Source organism: Frieseomelitta varia, unplaced genomic scaffold, assembly GCF_011392965.1.
Source record: "Frieseomelitta varia isolate USP_RPSP 00005682 unplaced genomic scaffold, Fvar_1.2 scaffold_750, whole genome shotgun sequence".
NCBI classification, from domain to species: Eukaryota; Metazoa; Arthropoda; class Insecta; order Hymenoptera; family Apidae; genus Frieseomelitta; species Frieseomelitta varia.
The window spans coordinates 19,381-33,607 of NW_025110535.1; the positions used below are offsets into that span (position 1 = coordinate 19,381).

The 14,227-nt window shown below is 34.8% G+C and overlaps 2 long non-coding RNA genes across 2 annotated transcripts in view; one reads left to right on the forward strand and one right to left on the reverse strand.

Moving 5' to 3' along the window:
- LOC122535636 overlaps positions 1-4,210 on the forward strand; it is a 15,847-nt gene extending 11,637 nt beyond the window's left edge. Inside the window, exon 3 of the long non-coding RNA XR_006308225.1 lies at positions 4,143-4,210. This is a non-coding gene — a long non-coding RNA (uncharacterized LOC122535636). The remainder of the gene's footprint in view (positions 1-4,142) is intronic.
- LOC122535637 lies at positions 1,398-13,918 on the reverse strand. Its single transcript, XR_006308226.1, has 3 exons — positions 13,631-13,918; positions 9,602-9,605; positions 1,398-1,409 (listed from the first exon to the last, which is right to left on the reverse strand). It is a non-coding gene; the product is annotated as an uncharacterized LOC122535637 (long non-coding RNA).
- Between the last annotated feature and the right edge of the window lie 309 nt (positions 13,919-14,227).

Genomic DNA, 14,227 nt, shown 5'->3' on the forward strand with positions numbered 1-14,227 from the left:
ATTACTTGATATTACGTACAATGTAGTATATATTATAAAAGTGTAACATTTTAAAGAAACTTAACATAGAGCTTGATTGAAAAATCATGCACGCTAAGAAGCTTCTTGAATTTCGTTTAAATCTAGACTTCTTTTAGAAAAGCAACTATGAAGCATCGACTGAAGCTTAATCATGTTAATCTTATTGTACATTTCATTTAATAACGTGGGATTATTTTATATTTTTGTATATTATATTATTATTAATATTGTATGTTACATTCTGTATATTGATTACTTGATATTACGTACAATGTAGTGTATATTATAAAAGTGTAACATTTTAAAGAAACTTAACATAGAACTTGATTGAAAAATCATGCACGCTAAGAAGCTTCTTTAATTTTAAATCTAGGCTTATAATTAGTTGGAAATAACTGAAAGAACGCGAAGGTCACATTTTTGCAACAAGTCTATGCAGTTTCCGCGAGAAATATTTTGAAAGGTTCAATATTTCAAGCAGCAAACTCATAACAGTATAACGATAAATTCATAATGAATTCCGATGATGCAGGGATGGGATATACGACAAATGGTTTCGCGACAATTGGACTCGTTCCAAGATCGGTTTCCAAGAGTCGTCATAACCTAATTCTCTCCTCAACGCCCTCTGGGATACTTTAGAGTTTACGATAGCTCGCACTTTTCCATCCACAAAGACCGGGAAGTGAACCTTTCGAACTTGCAGCAATAAATCTCGCTTTATCCGAACGAAATTCGAAATAACCTCGAGTCCTTTGCAACTCTTGAAGACGATGGATTTTCTGGCGAGTTTAAAACTTTCCTCGGAGATTCGTTGAGAAGATAAAATCTTCTGTCTGTCGTTGTCTGATTTTCATTCCGTTTGAATTTCTGTATTTTTCTCTCCTTTCTCTTCCCAAGTTTCTAACATTTAAAATTACTTGGGATTAAACTCGCAATTATTTTTCGAGTTCATTTAGGTAATTTTTTTTCAATTAGGGAAATTTTAATGCGGTCTAGAAATTTTGCATGTCTCGAATTTCATTCTTATTTCGAGAGTGAAGTTTAAATTAAGCGCGGCTCGTGCCCCGAGCTTTCTATCTCCATTTTTTCTTTTTTCTTTTTTCAAATTTAATTTCGAATCAATCCTAAATTTCAGATCTAGTAATCCTAGAGTTTTAAATTAAATTTGAGTTAACCTCGGGAGAATCGCGGATACACGTCGTATATGAATTTCACCGCTTCTCTCCGCGGTAAGAGATGCACGGCGATTCGTGTAACTAATTTTTCTTCTTCTTTGCGTGAGACGACGTTATTTAGCGTATTTTAAAAAGAGATGAACTAACAAAGGAAGAAACTTTCATTGTAGTCGCTGTTAATCCTTTCATCCCTGACGACAGACGTGTGTTCTGCACTGTTTCCTGAAATTACTTTAAACTACGTACGATTTAACTTGAAACTGGGTAATTTAATTTTCTCTTAATTAATCTTTCGTTTAATTACAATTATATATCACGTGCATTGTGTTTAAATATTTACTCATCGTACATATCATTTTCTGCATTACGTATAATTTTCAAATGTTTTTGTAGATTTTGCATTTTATTTCGTTTATCACGAAATGTTCAAAATTATATAAATTTAATGCATAAATTAATAACCGAACGGTAGAATAACGTTTGTAAAAACATTAAAAAAATTGTTTCGTGACCTAGATCCACCACTACTTTGAAGATTAAAGTTTCCCCTAAAGTTTGCGACGACCCTTTAAAACTCCCTGTATAAATATTTTTTTCAAATATTGGAATACACACCCTCGCTAACAATAATTCTTCATTTTATTTCTAACGTTTTATTTAATTACATTCGTAGATAATAAAATTTTCAAGTTTCATCGTACAATATAAAACCTAAATTGAAACTTAATGTAAATTAATGATCGTTATACTTTATAATATATAATATATATATATATTTCTTATAATATAAATATTTTATAAATATATATATTTTATAATATAATTTTATATATATATTTTATAATTTAATTTTATATATATATATATATATATGTTTTATAATATAATTTTATGATACAATATAAAACATAAATTGTTAAGAAATACACATAAATATAATATACAATATAACATAATTGTACAATATAAAACATAAATTGTTAACAAATACACACATTGCATTGTAATGCAATTATTAAATTTCGCAAATTGTATTCATACAACAGCACTGATAGCTATATTTAACCGTCGACGCTTTCATTCGTGTTCCTTTTTAATTGCATTTAAATTACATTTAATTATCGACGATTTTTCATCGTTATGGCTCTTCAATGTACATAAATTTACGCCGTTCTTCGCGAAGTTCATTTATGCTGTCGACAAGTGACGGGCGTTAAATGACACTCGATTCTCACCGATAAAAGTATTAGAGCATCGAGAAACAAAGCAAACGATCTGGAGCTAACCGGTGTCCGAGCTGACAAGACATAGTATATCGTGAACGTGCTTGGAGAGCGAACTTTATAATTAGTAAATGTCTTCCGAGATGGCCGATCGATGAAACGAACAGAAGGCTGATGAATAACGAAGCGCAATTAGCGCTGAATGTATCGATTTCCCCCGAATCGTTCGCCTCGATTTTCATTCTATAATATTTCCCGATCGAGCCGGGGAAAAGAAACAAGCAATTATCGTGCGTTGAAACGTCCGATCGGCAAATAACTCAGCCATATCGTTTAAACGAATTCAATGCCGGGCCAATTAGCTCTTCTCATCTCTCAATTCTCAGGGGAAGTGTTGTTATTCCCAACTTTTATTTGTTTCATTGTTTGATCGGACGAGTGTCATGGCCGGTTTTATTTATTTATTTATTTGCGTTTTATTTATTTATTTTGCGTTTTATTAATTTATTTATTTATTTATTTTGCGTTTTATTAATTTATTTATTCATTTATTTTGCGTTTTATTAATTAATTTATTTATTTATTGTGTGTTTTATTAATTAATTAATTTATTTATTTTGCCTTTTTATTTATTTATTTATTTTATTAATTTATTAATTAATTAATTTATTTTTATTTATTTATTATTTATTTATTTATTATTTATTTATTTTTATTTATTTATTATTTATTTACTTATTATTTATTTATTATTTATTTACTTATTATTTATTTATTATTTATTATTTGTTTATTTATTATTTATTTACTTATTATTTATTTATTATTTATTATTTGTTTATTTATTATTTATTTACTTATTATTTATTTATTATTTATTATTTGTTTATTTATTATTTATTTACTTATTATTTATTTATTATTTATTATTTGTTTATTTATTATTTATTTACTTATTATTTATTTATTTTTATTTATTTATTATGCATTATGTAATTTTATTTTGTTCTTTGTGTTCCTTCTGATGGATATTAGCAGCGATTCCAAAATCGAATAATTTTTGTGACCGCGAATGTCATTCGAATGATAGATTTTTCTGAGGATTGAAATATTTTTATCTCATCTGAAAGGCTAAATAAATTAAGCTTTGATGGATTTTAACTTTGAAGTGGTATCGTGAGCTCGCGGGTGTCCGAGTGAAGTTCGGAAATTCGACTAATTTTCAAGGGTTAGAAATTTCGGGGTGTTATCGCGTTTTCGCAGAGTTTGACAGAAGTTTCGATCTTTAACGAAGTTCGAAATTCCGCGTGCGAATTTGAAAGATTAGGGAAACTGTTAAAAACTTTCAAATTCTAGCTTTACTGAAATTTTGTTAAAGTACAATATTATAAATATTACTGTTTTATAATCTCTATCTCTTCTTTTACTACGAATATTACATTATTAATTATTACTTATTATATGATTACGATCTTTCATAGAAATCTTAAAACGTGAAGTTGCGCGTGATGCGTAATATAAAATATTCAAAGTACAGTACCCCATTTCTAACATTTCCTATCGAGCTTCTGTGCTTTTCGTCACATTCCTAAAAACATGAATTTTTAAATACACAGCTTAATTAGGAATATAATTATACAATTTGCAATTAACTTTTCCTTCATTAGAACGTTACGAGTGAAAACAGAAATATAATGTTGACAATATTTTTATTTTACAGCATACAACATATGGGGCGGCGTTCCTCTACGAAAATGTCGGTCATCGAAGATCGACATCCCAAAGTGAGTATTCTGATCTTTTATAAAAAAAAAGTATCTTAAAAAATACTTTGAAATAATTTCAAAATACTTTAAAATATTCCATCTCCTGCCTTTTTTTAAAATGGACATTCAAATACATGAATGCTCAAGCTATTTTCATTCACGAATGTTAATTTTCGCTGCGATTAATATTTAAAAAATTCTGTATATTTTTTATTGATATTTAAAAAATTCTGAATATTTTTTATTGATATGTAAAAAATTCTGAATATCATTTATTGATATTTAAAAAATTCTGAATGTTCTTTATTGATATTTAAAAAATTTTGAATATTTCTTTTGATATTTAAGAAATTCTGAATATTTTTTAATTGATATTTAAAAAATTCTAAATATTAAATAAACTCGCAAAAAAGTTCGTAATGAAAATAATAGCAATGTAATAATTTTTTAAGCGAATGTTCTCTCCTAACCAAGAGATACATACGTGTGACTGAAACTGCATATCGATCTTCGATTCTTGAGAATGTCTGCGTGTCGTTCAAAGATCGGATCGATGTCCGATAAATTCAGAAAAACGAGCTGCTCGTTACGCGAGCTATTTTTCTGATCTTGAACGATTTGTCTTTCGCTTAACGAGGATCATCGATTCTGCCGATCTCGGAAGGAAAATGCACGATCTTCGGAAAGAAAGTGTAAAGTCCGGGGAATTTTTCAAAATCGAAAAAGGAGAAAGCTCATTCGGACTTTCAGATCTTGGAGATGGATCTTAGTCAGACTATTCGAATCGTTCATTATTTATCATTTTTATATAATATATAACACGTATATTATTTTATATAATTTGTAACACGCGTGTTTAAAAATTAGCCACAATTAGCCACGAATTGAGTTCGAAATGAACAACTGACAAAATTGACAAACTCTCGCGTCAAATAGAATGGAACTCGTATCGGATAATTGTTGAAGCATTAATTGAATAAAATTCCAATAAACGATGACAGATTATTCGAAACAAATTGCGATCTCTCGCGGAATTATCGTGCGGAACAATTGTCTCGCGATTGATTAACTAATAAATGAGTAACAATATAATAATGTTACTTATCTATTAATAAATAAATGTTATAATATACAAATATAACATTTAATATTCAAATTTACATATTTACGTATATTTGTTTAAATATATTTACGTATATTAGTCAAATTTATATACACAAATAATGTAGGAGAATTGGTGGTGGGGGTAGTAGTGGAGGAGGTAGCGCTCAAGAAAATAGGGCCGCCAGTTAGCTATCTTTGGATCGCACGATGAGTCTGTGTTAATTACATCTTAAAACACACGTGTATGTCCATCTGCTAAGAAAAATTTACACATTTACGTATATTTGTTTAAATATACTTACGTATATTAGTCAAATTTATATACACAAATGAGTTGTAGGAGAATTGGTGGTGCGGGTCGTAGTGGAGGGGTTAGCACTCAAGAAAGTAGGACCGCCAGTTAGCTATCTCTGGATTGCACGACGAGTCTGCGTTAGTTACATTTTAAAATACACGTGTGTGTCCATCTGCTTGGAAAAATTTACATATTTACGTATATTTATTTAAATATATTTACGTACATTAGTCAAATTTATATACACAAATAATGTAGGAGAATTGATGGGATAGTAGTGGAGGGGGTAGCGCTCAAGAAAGTAGGGCCGCCAGTTAGCTATCTCTGGATTGCACGACGAGTCTGCGTTAGTTACATTTTAAAACACACGTGTGTGTCCATCTGCTAGGAAAAATTTACATATTTACGTATATTTGTTTAAATATATTTACGTATATTAGTCAAATTTATATACACAAATGAGTTGTAGGAGAATTAGTAGTGGGGGTAGTAGGGGGTAGCGCTCAAGAAAGTAGGGCCGCCAGTTAGCTATCTCTGGATCGCACGACGAGTTTGCGTTAGTTACATCTTAAAACGCACGTTCATGTCCATCTGCTGGGGAAGAAGCGCAATTACTTTTCGGCCAACCGAATGAAATGCTTTCAACCTTGTCTCGAAGGCGATCGATAGCTGCGGGGGCGGCACGAAGCTCGTTTAAATAATTGCCTCAGCCCAACGTCAGCTTCTGTTCTTTGAATCGTTGCATCAAGGATTCCTCTCGCAACTGCGGAGCTGTGTTCCTTTATCCGCCAATGGTTAGGAAGCGTCTTGCGTAGGCGGACGCTTTATTTCGCGTCCCCGTTTCCTCTGTGAATCGACCCTTCAAACATTTTTCGTCAGCCTCGTTGGACGACCAATGTCGCTTGCAATGAATCTTCGATCCATCACAGGGAATCTATTGTTTCGCACGGAATTTTTCAATTGTTGCTCGGAGCAGCGTAGAAGAATTGTTTAAGGTGGATGCGATCGTCGGAATTTTGGGATTTATTCGTAATTTCGTTCCCTCCTCTTTCATCAATTGAATAATTTTAATTAATAATTGTTTTATTATTAATTCAATATTATTTTTTAATTTAGTAGCATTGATAATCGTTGAGATAGGCGTGGAGAATTTATTGTGATTTGGTTCGCTTCTCTGTGTTTTCATAATAATTGATTGACAATTGTTTAATAATTGTTACATGTGAGAAGTGTGAGAAAGATGTGTGATAAAGATATAGAAAAATAATTAAAGATAAAGATATGGAGTTGAAATTTGGGATTTATTATAATTTATTATAATTTTTATAATTATTATAATTATTTATTATATATATTTCTATATATAATAAATATATACATATATTATAAATATTATTATATATATTTATAATTATTATAATTTTATTATTATTATTTATTATAATTTGGTTCGCTTATACTTGACGAGCGTAGAAAGTTGGAATTTATTGTGATTTCATTCACTTCTTTAATTCGTTTAGATCGTTATTAATAAAGTTAATCAATATATATTTGAGAATCACTTGGAATGGACACATAACGATAAGAATTAATAATTATTTAAAACAAATATAAAGTTTACCTTTTCGTATTTATAATTTTTTTTTTTTTATTAGGAATATATTTGACGAGTATAGAATTATTTCAATCAGATGTAGAATTTGGGAGATTTCAGATGGAATTGTTAGTAAATTTGATCGAAAGTGATCTTTAAATGCAGGTCGTGTTGTTTGAGGGATTAAACCCGGCGATGGAAACTTTCAGAAGTATTAGCATCGACGAGAACGGTCAAGCTTAATACTGTAAAAGCATCAGAGCATTTCAGAATGTTGGATCATGACGTATTAATTCTTGTTTCTAATTGTTCCTTGTATATTCGAGTTTTAATTCCCTCCGATGCTTGTTACCGCGTTCAGTATCCTTATCCTTGATTAGTCCTCTGATTAGTTCACTGAAACAACAAACAATAATATTTTTCGTAGAAAGTAACGTTTAAATATAAAATATAAACTATAGAATATAAAAATATAAAAATATAAAATAAAAAATATCATATATAATATCAAAATTAAATAAATACATCAGTTGTAATAATTATCACATTGATCTTCTTTTATAAATTTTAAATCGTTTAGGTTAAATCATTTCTTTGAAATGTGACCAATGTGAATTGTTGTACAATCTTTGTTTCTTTTAGTTACGCAATCGTCGTTTTTTTTTTTAATTAATTTAATTCTACTTTAAATCGTAGCTTCAAAAAATGAGACCAAGCGAATGATGTGATTTCATTTTACGAAATAATGTCAGTTTTAAAGTCGTCGACAAATTCTTCCACGACCACTGATACAGTTACTCTCGTCGCTGTATTTTTCAATCTTTACGTTTCCAGCAGTCTCACCTGATTCTTTCGCAGGTGTACCGGTGATCTAATCATCTCGTCATCGCTGTGTCGGTATTTTTGCGTCTTTTTCCCTCTCTCGATGGGAAGCTCTGTAAACGTCCGCTTGGCCGAGCTTGCATCTGTTCTCGTGGTGCTTTCGGCTCGCTGGACCGTGTTAAAGGCAGCTTTCCACCGATGTGCTCATTCATACGAGACACAATCCTGTTCGAGTTACGTCTGGATGCTTCAGACTGTTATTCCTGACTTGTCACATCCAGCTTGTCTTTCTCGTACGAACGTTCCTCTCTTTTTTTTTTTTTTTTTTTTTTTTTTTTGGTACTAATTGTGGTACGATGGAAAGATAAGATGGAACTGACGAGGTAGAAATTGAATTTGATTAGCTTCGGTGGTGAGCAAACCGCGGATTTTTATGCAAATTTGGAGATGTTGGAAATAATAACACGAGATCAAAAAAAGGAAAAAACTAATTCCAGTTCTGCAGAATAATTCTTACCCTAGAATAAAAAAATAAATTATGCAAAAAGTCAAGAAGCATCAAATAATACCAAAAAAAAAAAAAAAAAAAAAAAACGAAAAAAAAAAAAAAAAAAAAAAAAAAAAAAAAACGAACGAAGCAAAGGGTCGACAAACGAGCAAGAAGATCCAAAAATGTTCGTTAATCTTTATCACACGTTTGGGCTACTTGCCGGCCGAGGAATTCATCTCGGCCACCTGGTCCGCCCCCTTCAATTTGCATCGTCTTTATCCTAACTTTCGACCGCGTAATATTATCTAGCGGCGTGGCTCGCTAAACTTTTTATACGTTTACGAGATTAAACTTTGGCCCCGCGGGTACAACGAAGCGGACGCCCACTCCCTCTCCCCGCTTCTCCTCATCGTTGGTACTTCCTTCCTATTCCGTATCCTCTTTCCCCTGGACTTTTTCGTGTCACTAGACTCGCTTTGGCACACAAGCGCAGTTTTCACGTAGTTGGTTTGCCGGAACGAGACGCTTAGTATAAGCACAGGCAAGAGGAAATTCCCCGGGCCGGAGAAGAGCAGTTTCTCTAATACCCGGGGCCTCGCGGTATGATAGGCACCGCGCCGGAAGTAATGCAATTTTTCCGAGCGATCTCGCCGAGTGATTCAATTAGTTTCGTACAGTGACGTTCACCTGTTGCATTTTCTAATTAATCGCGTTTGTATCATCGCGCCTGTAATTTCACCGGCGGCCTCGCCTTCTCCGAACGGGAAAATTCATAGACACCGTCGAACAACGGCATTCAAGCATCGTCGTTCGTTTTATCGCGGCGTGTTATCCGATTCGATAGATACTGCGACTTTTGAAATGATTGAACCCCCTTGGCGCTGGCAACTATGGTTCGCGGACCATAACGAGAGACCGGACCCGGTATACGGTAATTCGTCGCTTTCTCTTTCTTTTGAACACGGTACGGTACGATATATCGCTGGATAGAAACGATCACGAAGTAATGAACTGCGGAAGTCACTTGCTTTGACTGGGTTACACTTAAATATACGTAAAACTGAGAAAATGTTGGTTACAAGAGGTTAACTGAGAGATAGAATCTCACCTTCCTGAGGTGAGACTGCGTACTATAATTTTACACATTCAAGTCGTCCGATGAAACATCGAGGATCCATCAACTTGGCGAAGAATTTACGATCTACCTTATCCTTAAGGTCTCAGATTCTCCAAAGCAGGCTGAAACTCCACTCCAGAGGGTCAACTTCTCAAATTACTCGATCTTCCGAGGAACCTCGAGCCAAGATTCTCAAGCAGCCCCAGCCATTTCCTTTTTCGTTTCTCTCTCTCTCTCTCTCTCTCTTTCTCTCTCTTTTTCCTTTCTTTTAAATCAGGATGGCTCTACACGACGGCTCAGAACGAAAATTTCCGTTCCACCGGCAGAGCCGAAGAGCTGAAAATTATACGAGGGGTCTCGTTTGAAATTCACTAGCGTCGGAGCTGGCAGCGAGTCTCGAGAAAAACGGCCGAGAGAGAGAGAGAGAGAGAGAGAGAGACGCGTTCTCGCAGCTAACCTAATTCCGGAGATAAATGCTAAGTAGAGGCAGAGATTTCTCAGACACGCGGAAAGGGGGATGCGCGCGGCGACGCGTTACCTTTTGCCTCGAGAATAATCTGCTCTCCTCTCTCACGCCTGCCGAATTCGCTTTCGCGTGCATCGCCGCCGGATGCGCGTTTTCGCGCGCGAACGCCGCCGAAACGGATCTCGAACGAGGATGAAGAACGCTGCTGGAGGGCACGGGGCACGCTTCACGACGCTCGCGTCCGCCATTGTCCTTAATTCTCCAACTCGAGTTCGCGACTGGTGTTTCGCGTCGCTGCAGACGGAAGATTCGACGCGAGCTCCGCGCGCGAAATTGCAAAATTCTATCTCGAAAGTTGTTGCGTTTTCACAGTTTGGCTGCTGCGCCAGTCGCGTCGAGCCCGGATAACTACGGCAGCCAGCGAAGATGCTCGGACACTCTGGATTAAGTTTGAATATTTTCCCGAATACGCGGCGTGCCCCATTTCAATTTGTAAAATTATCATCGAAATTGTTTCTTCATTTAAAAAATATCTCGAGTGCATTTCTTTTCTATTTTTAGCAATATTTGGTATAGTTAGTTTGTCTCTAGATAGGAGATAAGGTTTGAAAATGCATTTAAGACGGCTTTTAAATGACGAATAGCTTCGGAGCAATATAAATTGTATTTATGGATTAAAATGGGACATACTAGTTATTTTTGATTTCTTCGTTGTTGATTAATCAAGAGAAATTCTTAATTTGTTATTTTTCTAATCTGTAAAATTATCTCCGGAACTATTCGTCGTTTAAAAAATATCTCGAGTGCATTTCTTTTCTATTTTGAGGGAGCAGCAATATTTGGTATAGTTAGTTTGTCTCTAGATAGGAGATAAGGTTGCTACTATTTTTTGAAAATGCATTTAAGACGGCTTTTAAATGACGAATAGCTTCGGAGCAATATAAATCGTATGTATGGATTAAAATGGGACATACTAGTTATTTTTGATTTCTTCGTTGTTGATTAATCAAGAGAAATTCTTAATTTGTTATTTTTCTAATCTGTAAAATTATCTCCGGAACTGTTCGTCGTTTAAAAAATATCTCGAGTGCATTTCTTTTCTATTTTGAGGGAGCAGCAATATTTGGTATAGTTAGTTTGTCTCTAGATAGAAGATAAGGTTGCTACTATTTTTTGAAAATGCATTTAAGACGGCTTTTAAATGACGAATAGCTTCGGAGCAATATAAATTGTATTTATGGATTAAAATGGGACATACTAGTTATTTTTGATTTCTTCGTTGTTGATTAATCAAGAGAAATTCTTAATTTGTTATTTTTCTAATCTGTAAAATTATCTCCGGAACTGTTCGTCGTTTAAAAAATATCTCGAGTGCATTTCTTTTCTATTTTGAGGGAGCAGCAATATTTGGTATAGTTAGTTTGTCTCTAGATAGGAGATAAGGTTGCTACTATTTTTTGAAAATGCATTTAAGACGGCTTTTAAATGACGAATAGCTTCGGAGCAATATAAATCGTATGTATGGATTAAAATGGGACATACTCTACTAGTTATTTGTCGTATTTTTGTCTTCGTTGTTGATTAATCAAGAGAAATTCCTAATTTATTATTTTCCTAATTCAGTTGACGTAATGTGAAAGTATTATAGAGTTCGTAGAATGTCGAAGGATTTTAGAAATATACGTAAATCCTTCGTTTCTCAAGGCATTGAATACAAACTACGCACTCGGACGATGAGAATTGAGAAATTTGAAATAGATATTAATGAAAAAAAAAAAAAAAAAAAAAAAAAAAAAAACGCGAGGAAGAATCGAGTGGAAGTTCGACGACTATCGATTTCGACTATGGGCACACTGACGTCACGTTGCTACGCTCCGAGGAACGCACGCTCTCCAAGTTTCTCTCGCGTTGTTCTTTCGAAAGAGGAGAAACCCTGGTTTGGCAAAAAGCTGGATCCGAGGCTGAAACAGTGGTTGTTAGAGTGCATTTTCTAAGGTGACGTCGGAGCGCGGTAAGAAAGAGCCACTTATCCTGCGGCCGTGGAGAGTTTGGCGGGCGAAGCGAGGTTGGCAAGAAAATGAAAAATGTAAGGGGGCAGAGAACACGGGATAAAGGATACGCTGTTTTGCTCGGTGCTTATTGTACCCGCGTAGCGAGACTCGTCATCGTGGTATCTCGCGCTGGATCGATCATTAACCAACGGGACTTTCACGGAAATAAAATGTATACACGTACGCAAAAACAGATTGTTAGCTCGTTTCGCAGTACCATTTATCTTCACCTGGAGTATCATTGCCGTATCGTGACAAACTAACTTGGCTCGTGGCTTCTATTGTCCTCTCAAAGGTTACCCATACTCGTAAACTCGATATTAAATAATAGATTTCTTTAATCTTTATCTTTCTGTCGCACGAGGGAATTTTCACTTGTTTTTGTTTCGTTTCTGAACCTAGTTTATATTAGATTTTATTGTCCATCCTACGGACAGAAACTAACAATAAGATGTCTACTCGAGGGATACGGGTATATTGATTACCAAGAAATCTCTATTGATTCGTTTTCTGGCTCGCTTACGTCTTTCGAAACATCTGTACACACACATATATATATATATATATATGTCTTGACTCGACTGTTGCTACGAGTGTTTTAGCTTCCTGTTCATTTTATCGACGACTTGTTCAATTTCGTGACTCTTCCTTTCTCATCGTTTGTCTCTTCTTTCCCAACAAATGGACCTACGCTCTTAGAAAACATACGAACGCGAGATCGTCATCTATACAAAATCAACACGAACGAGCGCAAACTAATAAATCCTTTCTCGTCGCAACGAGTCTACAATCATGTAATGTTGTCATTGTACGCAAAACAATCGTCGTTGCACAAAATTACATTAAATTTATACTCGTTATTTTCTAATTCCTTTCTAAAAAAGAAAAAAAAAAAGAGTCACTCGGTCGAGAACTGTTCCTATCGCTTCATCTTCAACAGGCACACGAAGTGTCAATACAATTCCTCCTCGTGATGACACGCGTTGCGCAGGCGTCACGCGCTCTCGTTCTTCTTTCATTCCCCACTTCCTCCACCTCTTCTTTCTTTTCTCTTTTTTAATTCATCGCTCGAAAAACTCTATCTATCTCGTTGAGCGATTTCTTTTTTTCTCGTCTCTCTTCTCTCTTTCTCTGTTCTGCCACTCCCCCCGTTTCCTCTGGTTCGGGAGCGTTGCTGCCAGTATTTCAGCGACGCGGGCCGCGCGACAGCCCTATTGTTCTGCCGCGCTGGTCAATCATCCAGTAGTTTGCGGGGCCGGCTATACAGGTGGAAACACACGCACTTCCGTAGGCGTATATTATACATATAAATGATGCATGCGACGAAACAGCGGCTGGAGGGAGAGAGGATGCATGCACGCACGCACGCGCGCGCGCGCGCGCGCGCGCATATGCATATACACGGCCGCCTATATTATTCCATCGGCTAACAAAAGCGGCGGTGCCACCGCATTTATCTGGCCAACCGTGAACGCAAATTTAGTTGCGGCCATCGCGGTGGACCGATAAATTCTTTCACCGCGACGCACGCCGCCCGCCTGCACGCAAGTGGACCTGTGTACGCGATTAAACGATTAAAAAAAAAAAGAAAAAAAGAAAAAAAAGAAAAGAGACACAAGAGGAAAAAACAACGTGAAACAGCAACGGGGGGGAAAAAGTGCGAATAACCGCGGGAAACGGGGGGAAAATTTTGAAAATGATTCGGCGAGAGCAAGAGCCGCGAGACGAGGATCGAAGAATTCGCGAGTGAATTGACGATAAGCTACGTACAATGCATGAGAATTAGGTTGAAAAGCGTGAATGATCATAATGTTGCTTCGCTAGAAAGTAGCAGATTTTGACTGATTTCGTTAGATTTCGATGGATTTTGTTAGATTGTGACATTGAAATGTATTTGAATCTAGCCGATAGCTCGGACTTTCTCTTTTAACAATATAATATCATTATATTATATATTATGTTATAATATAATATTATATATTCTTTTTATAATATATATTATTATAATATTATAATATTATATTATTATATTGTATTATAATGTAATATAATTTGCTGATAATTATAACGAATGTATATTCGGTGCTGTACGATAATATA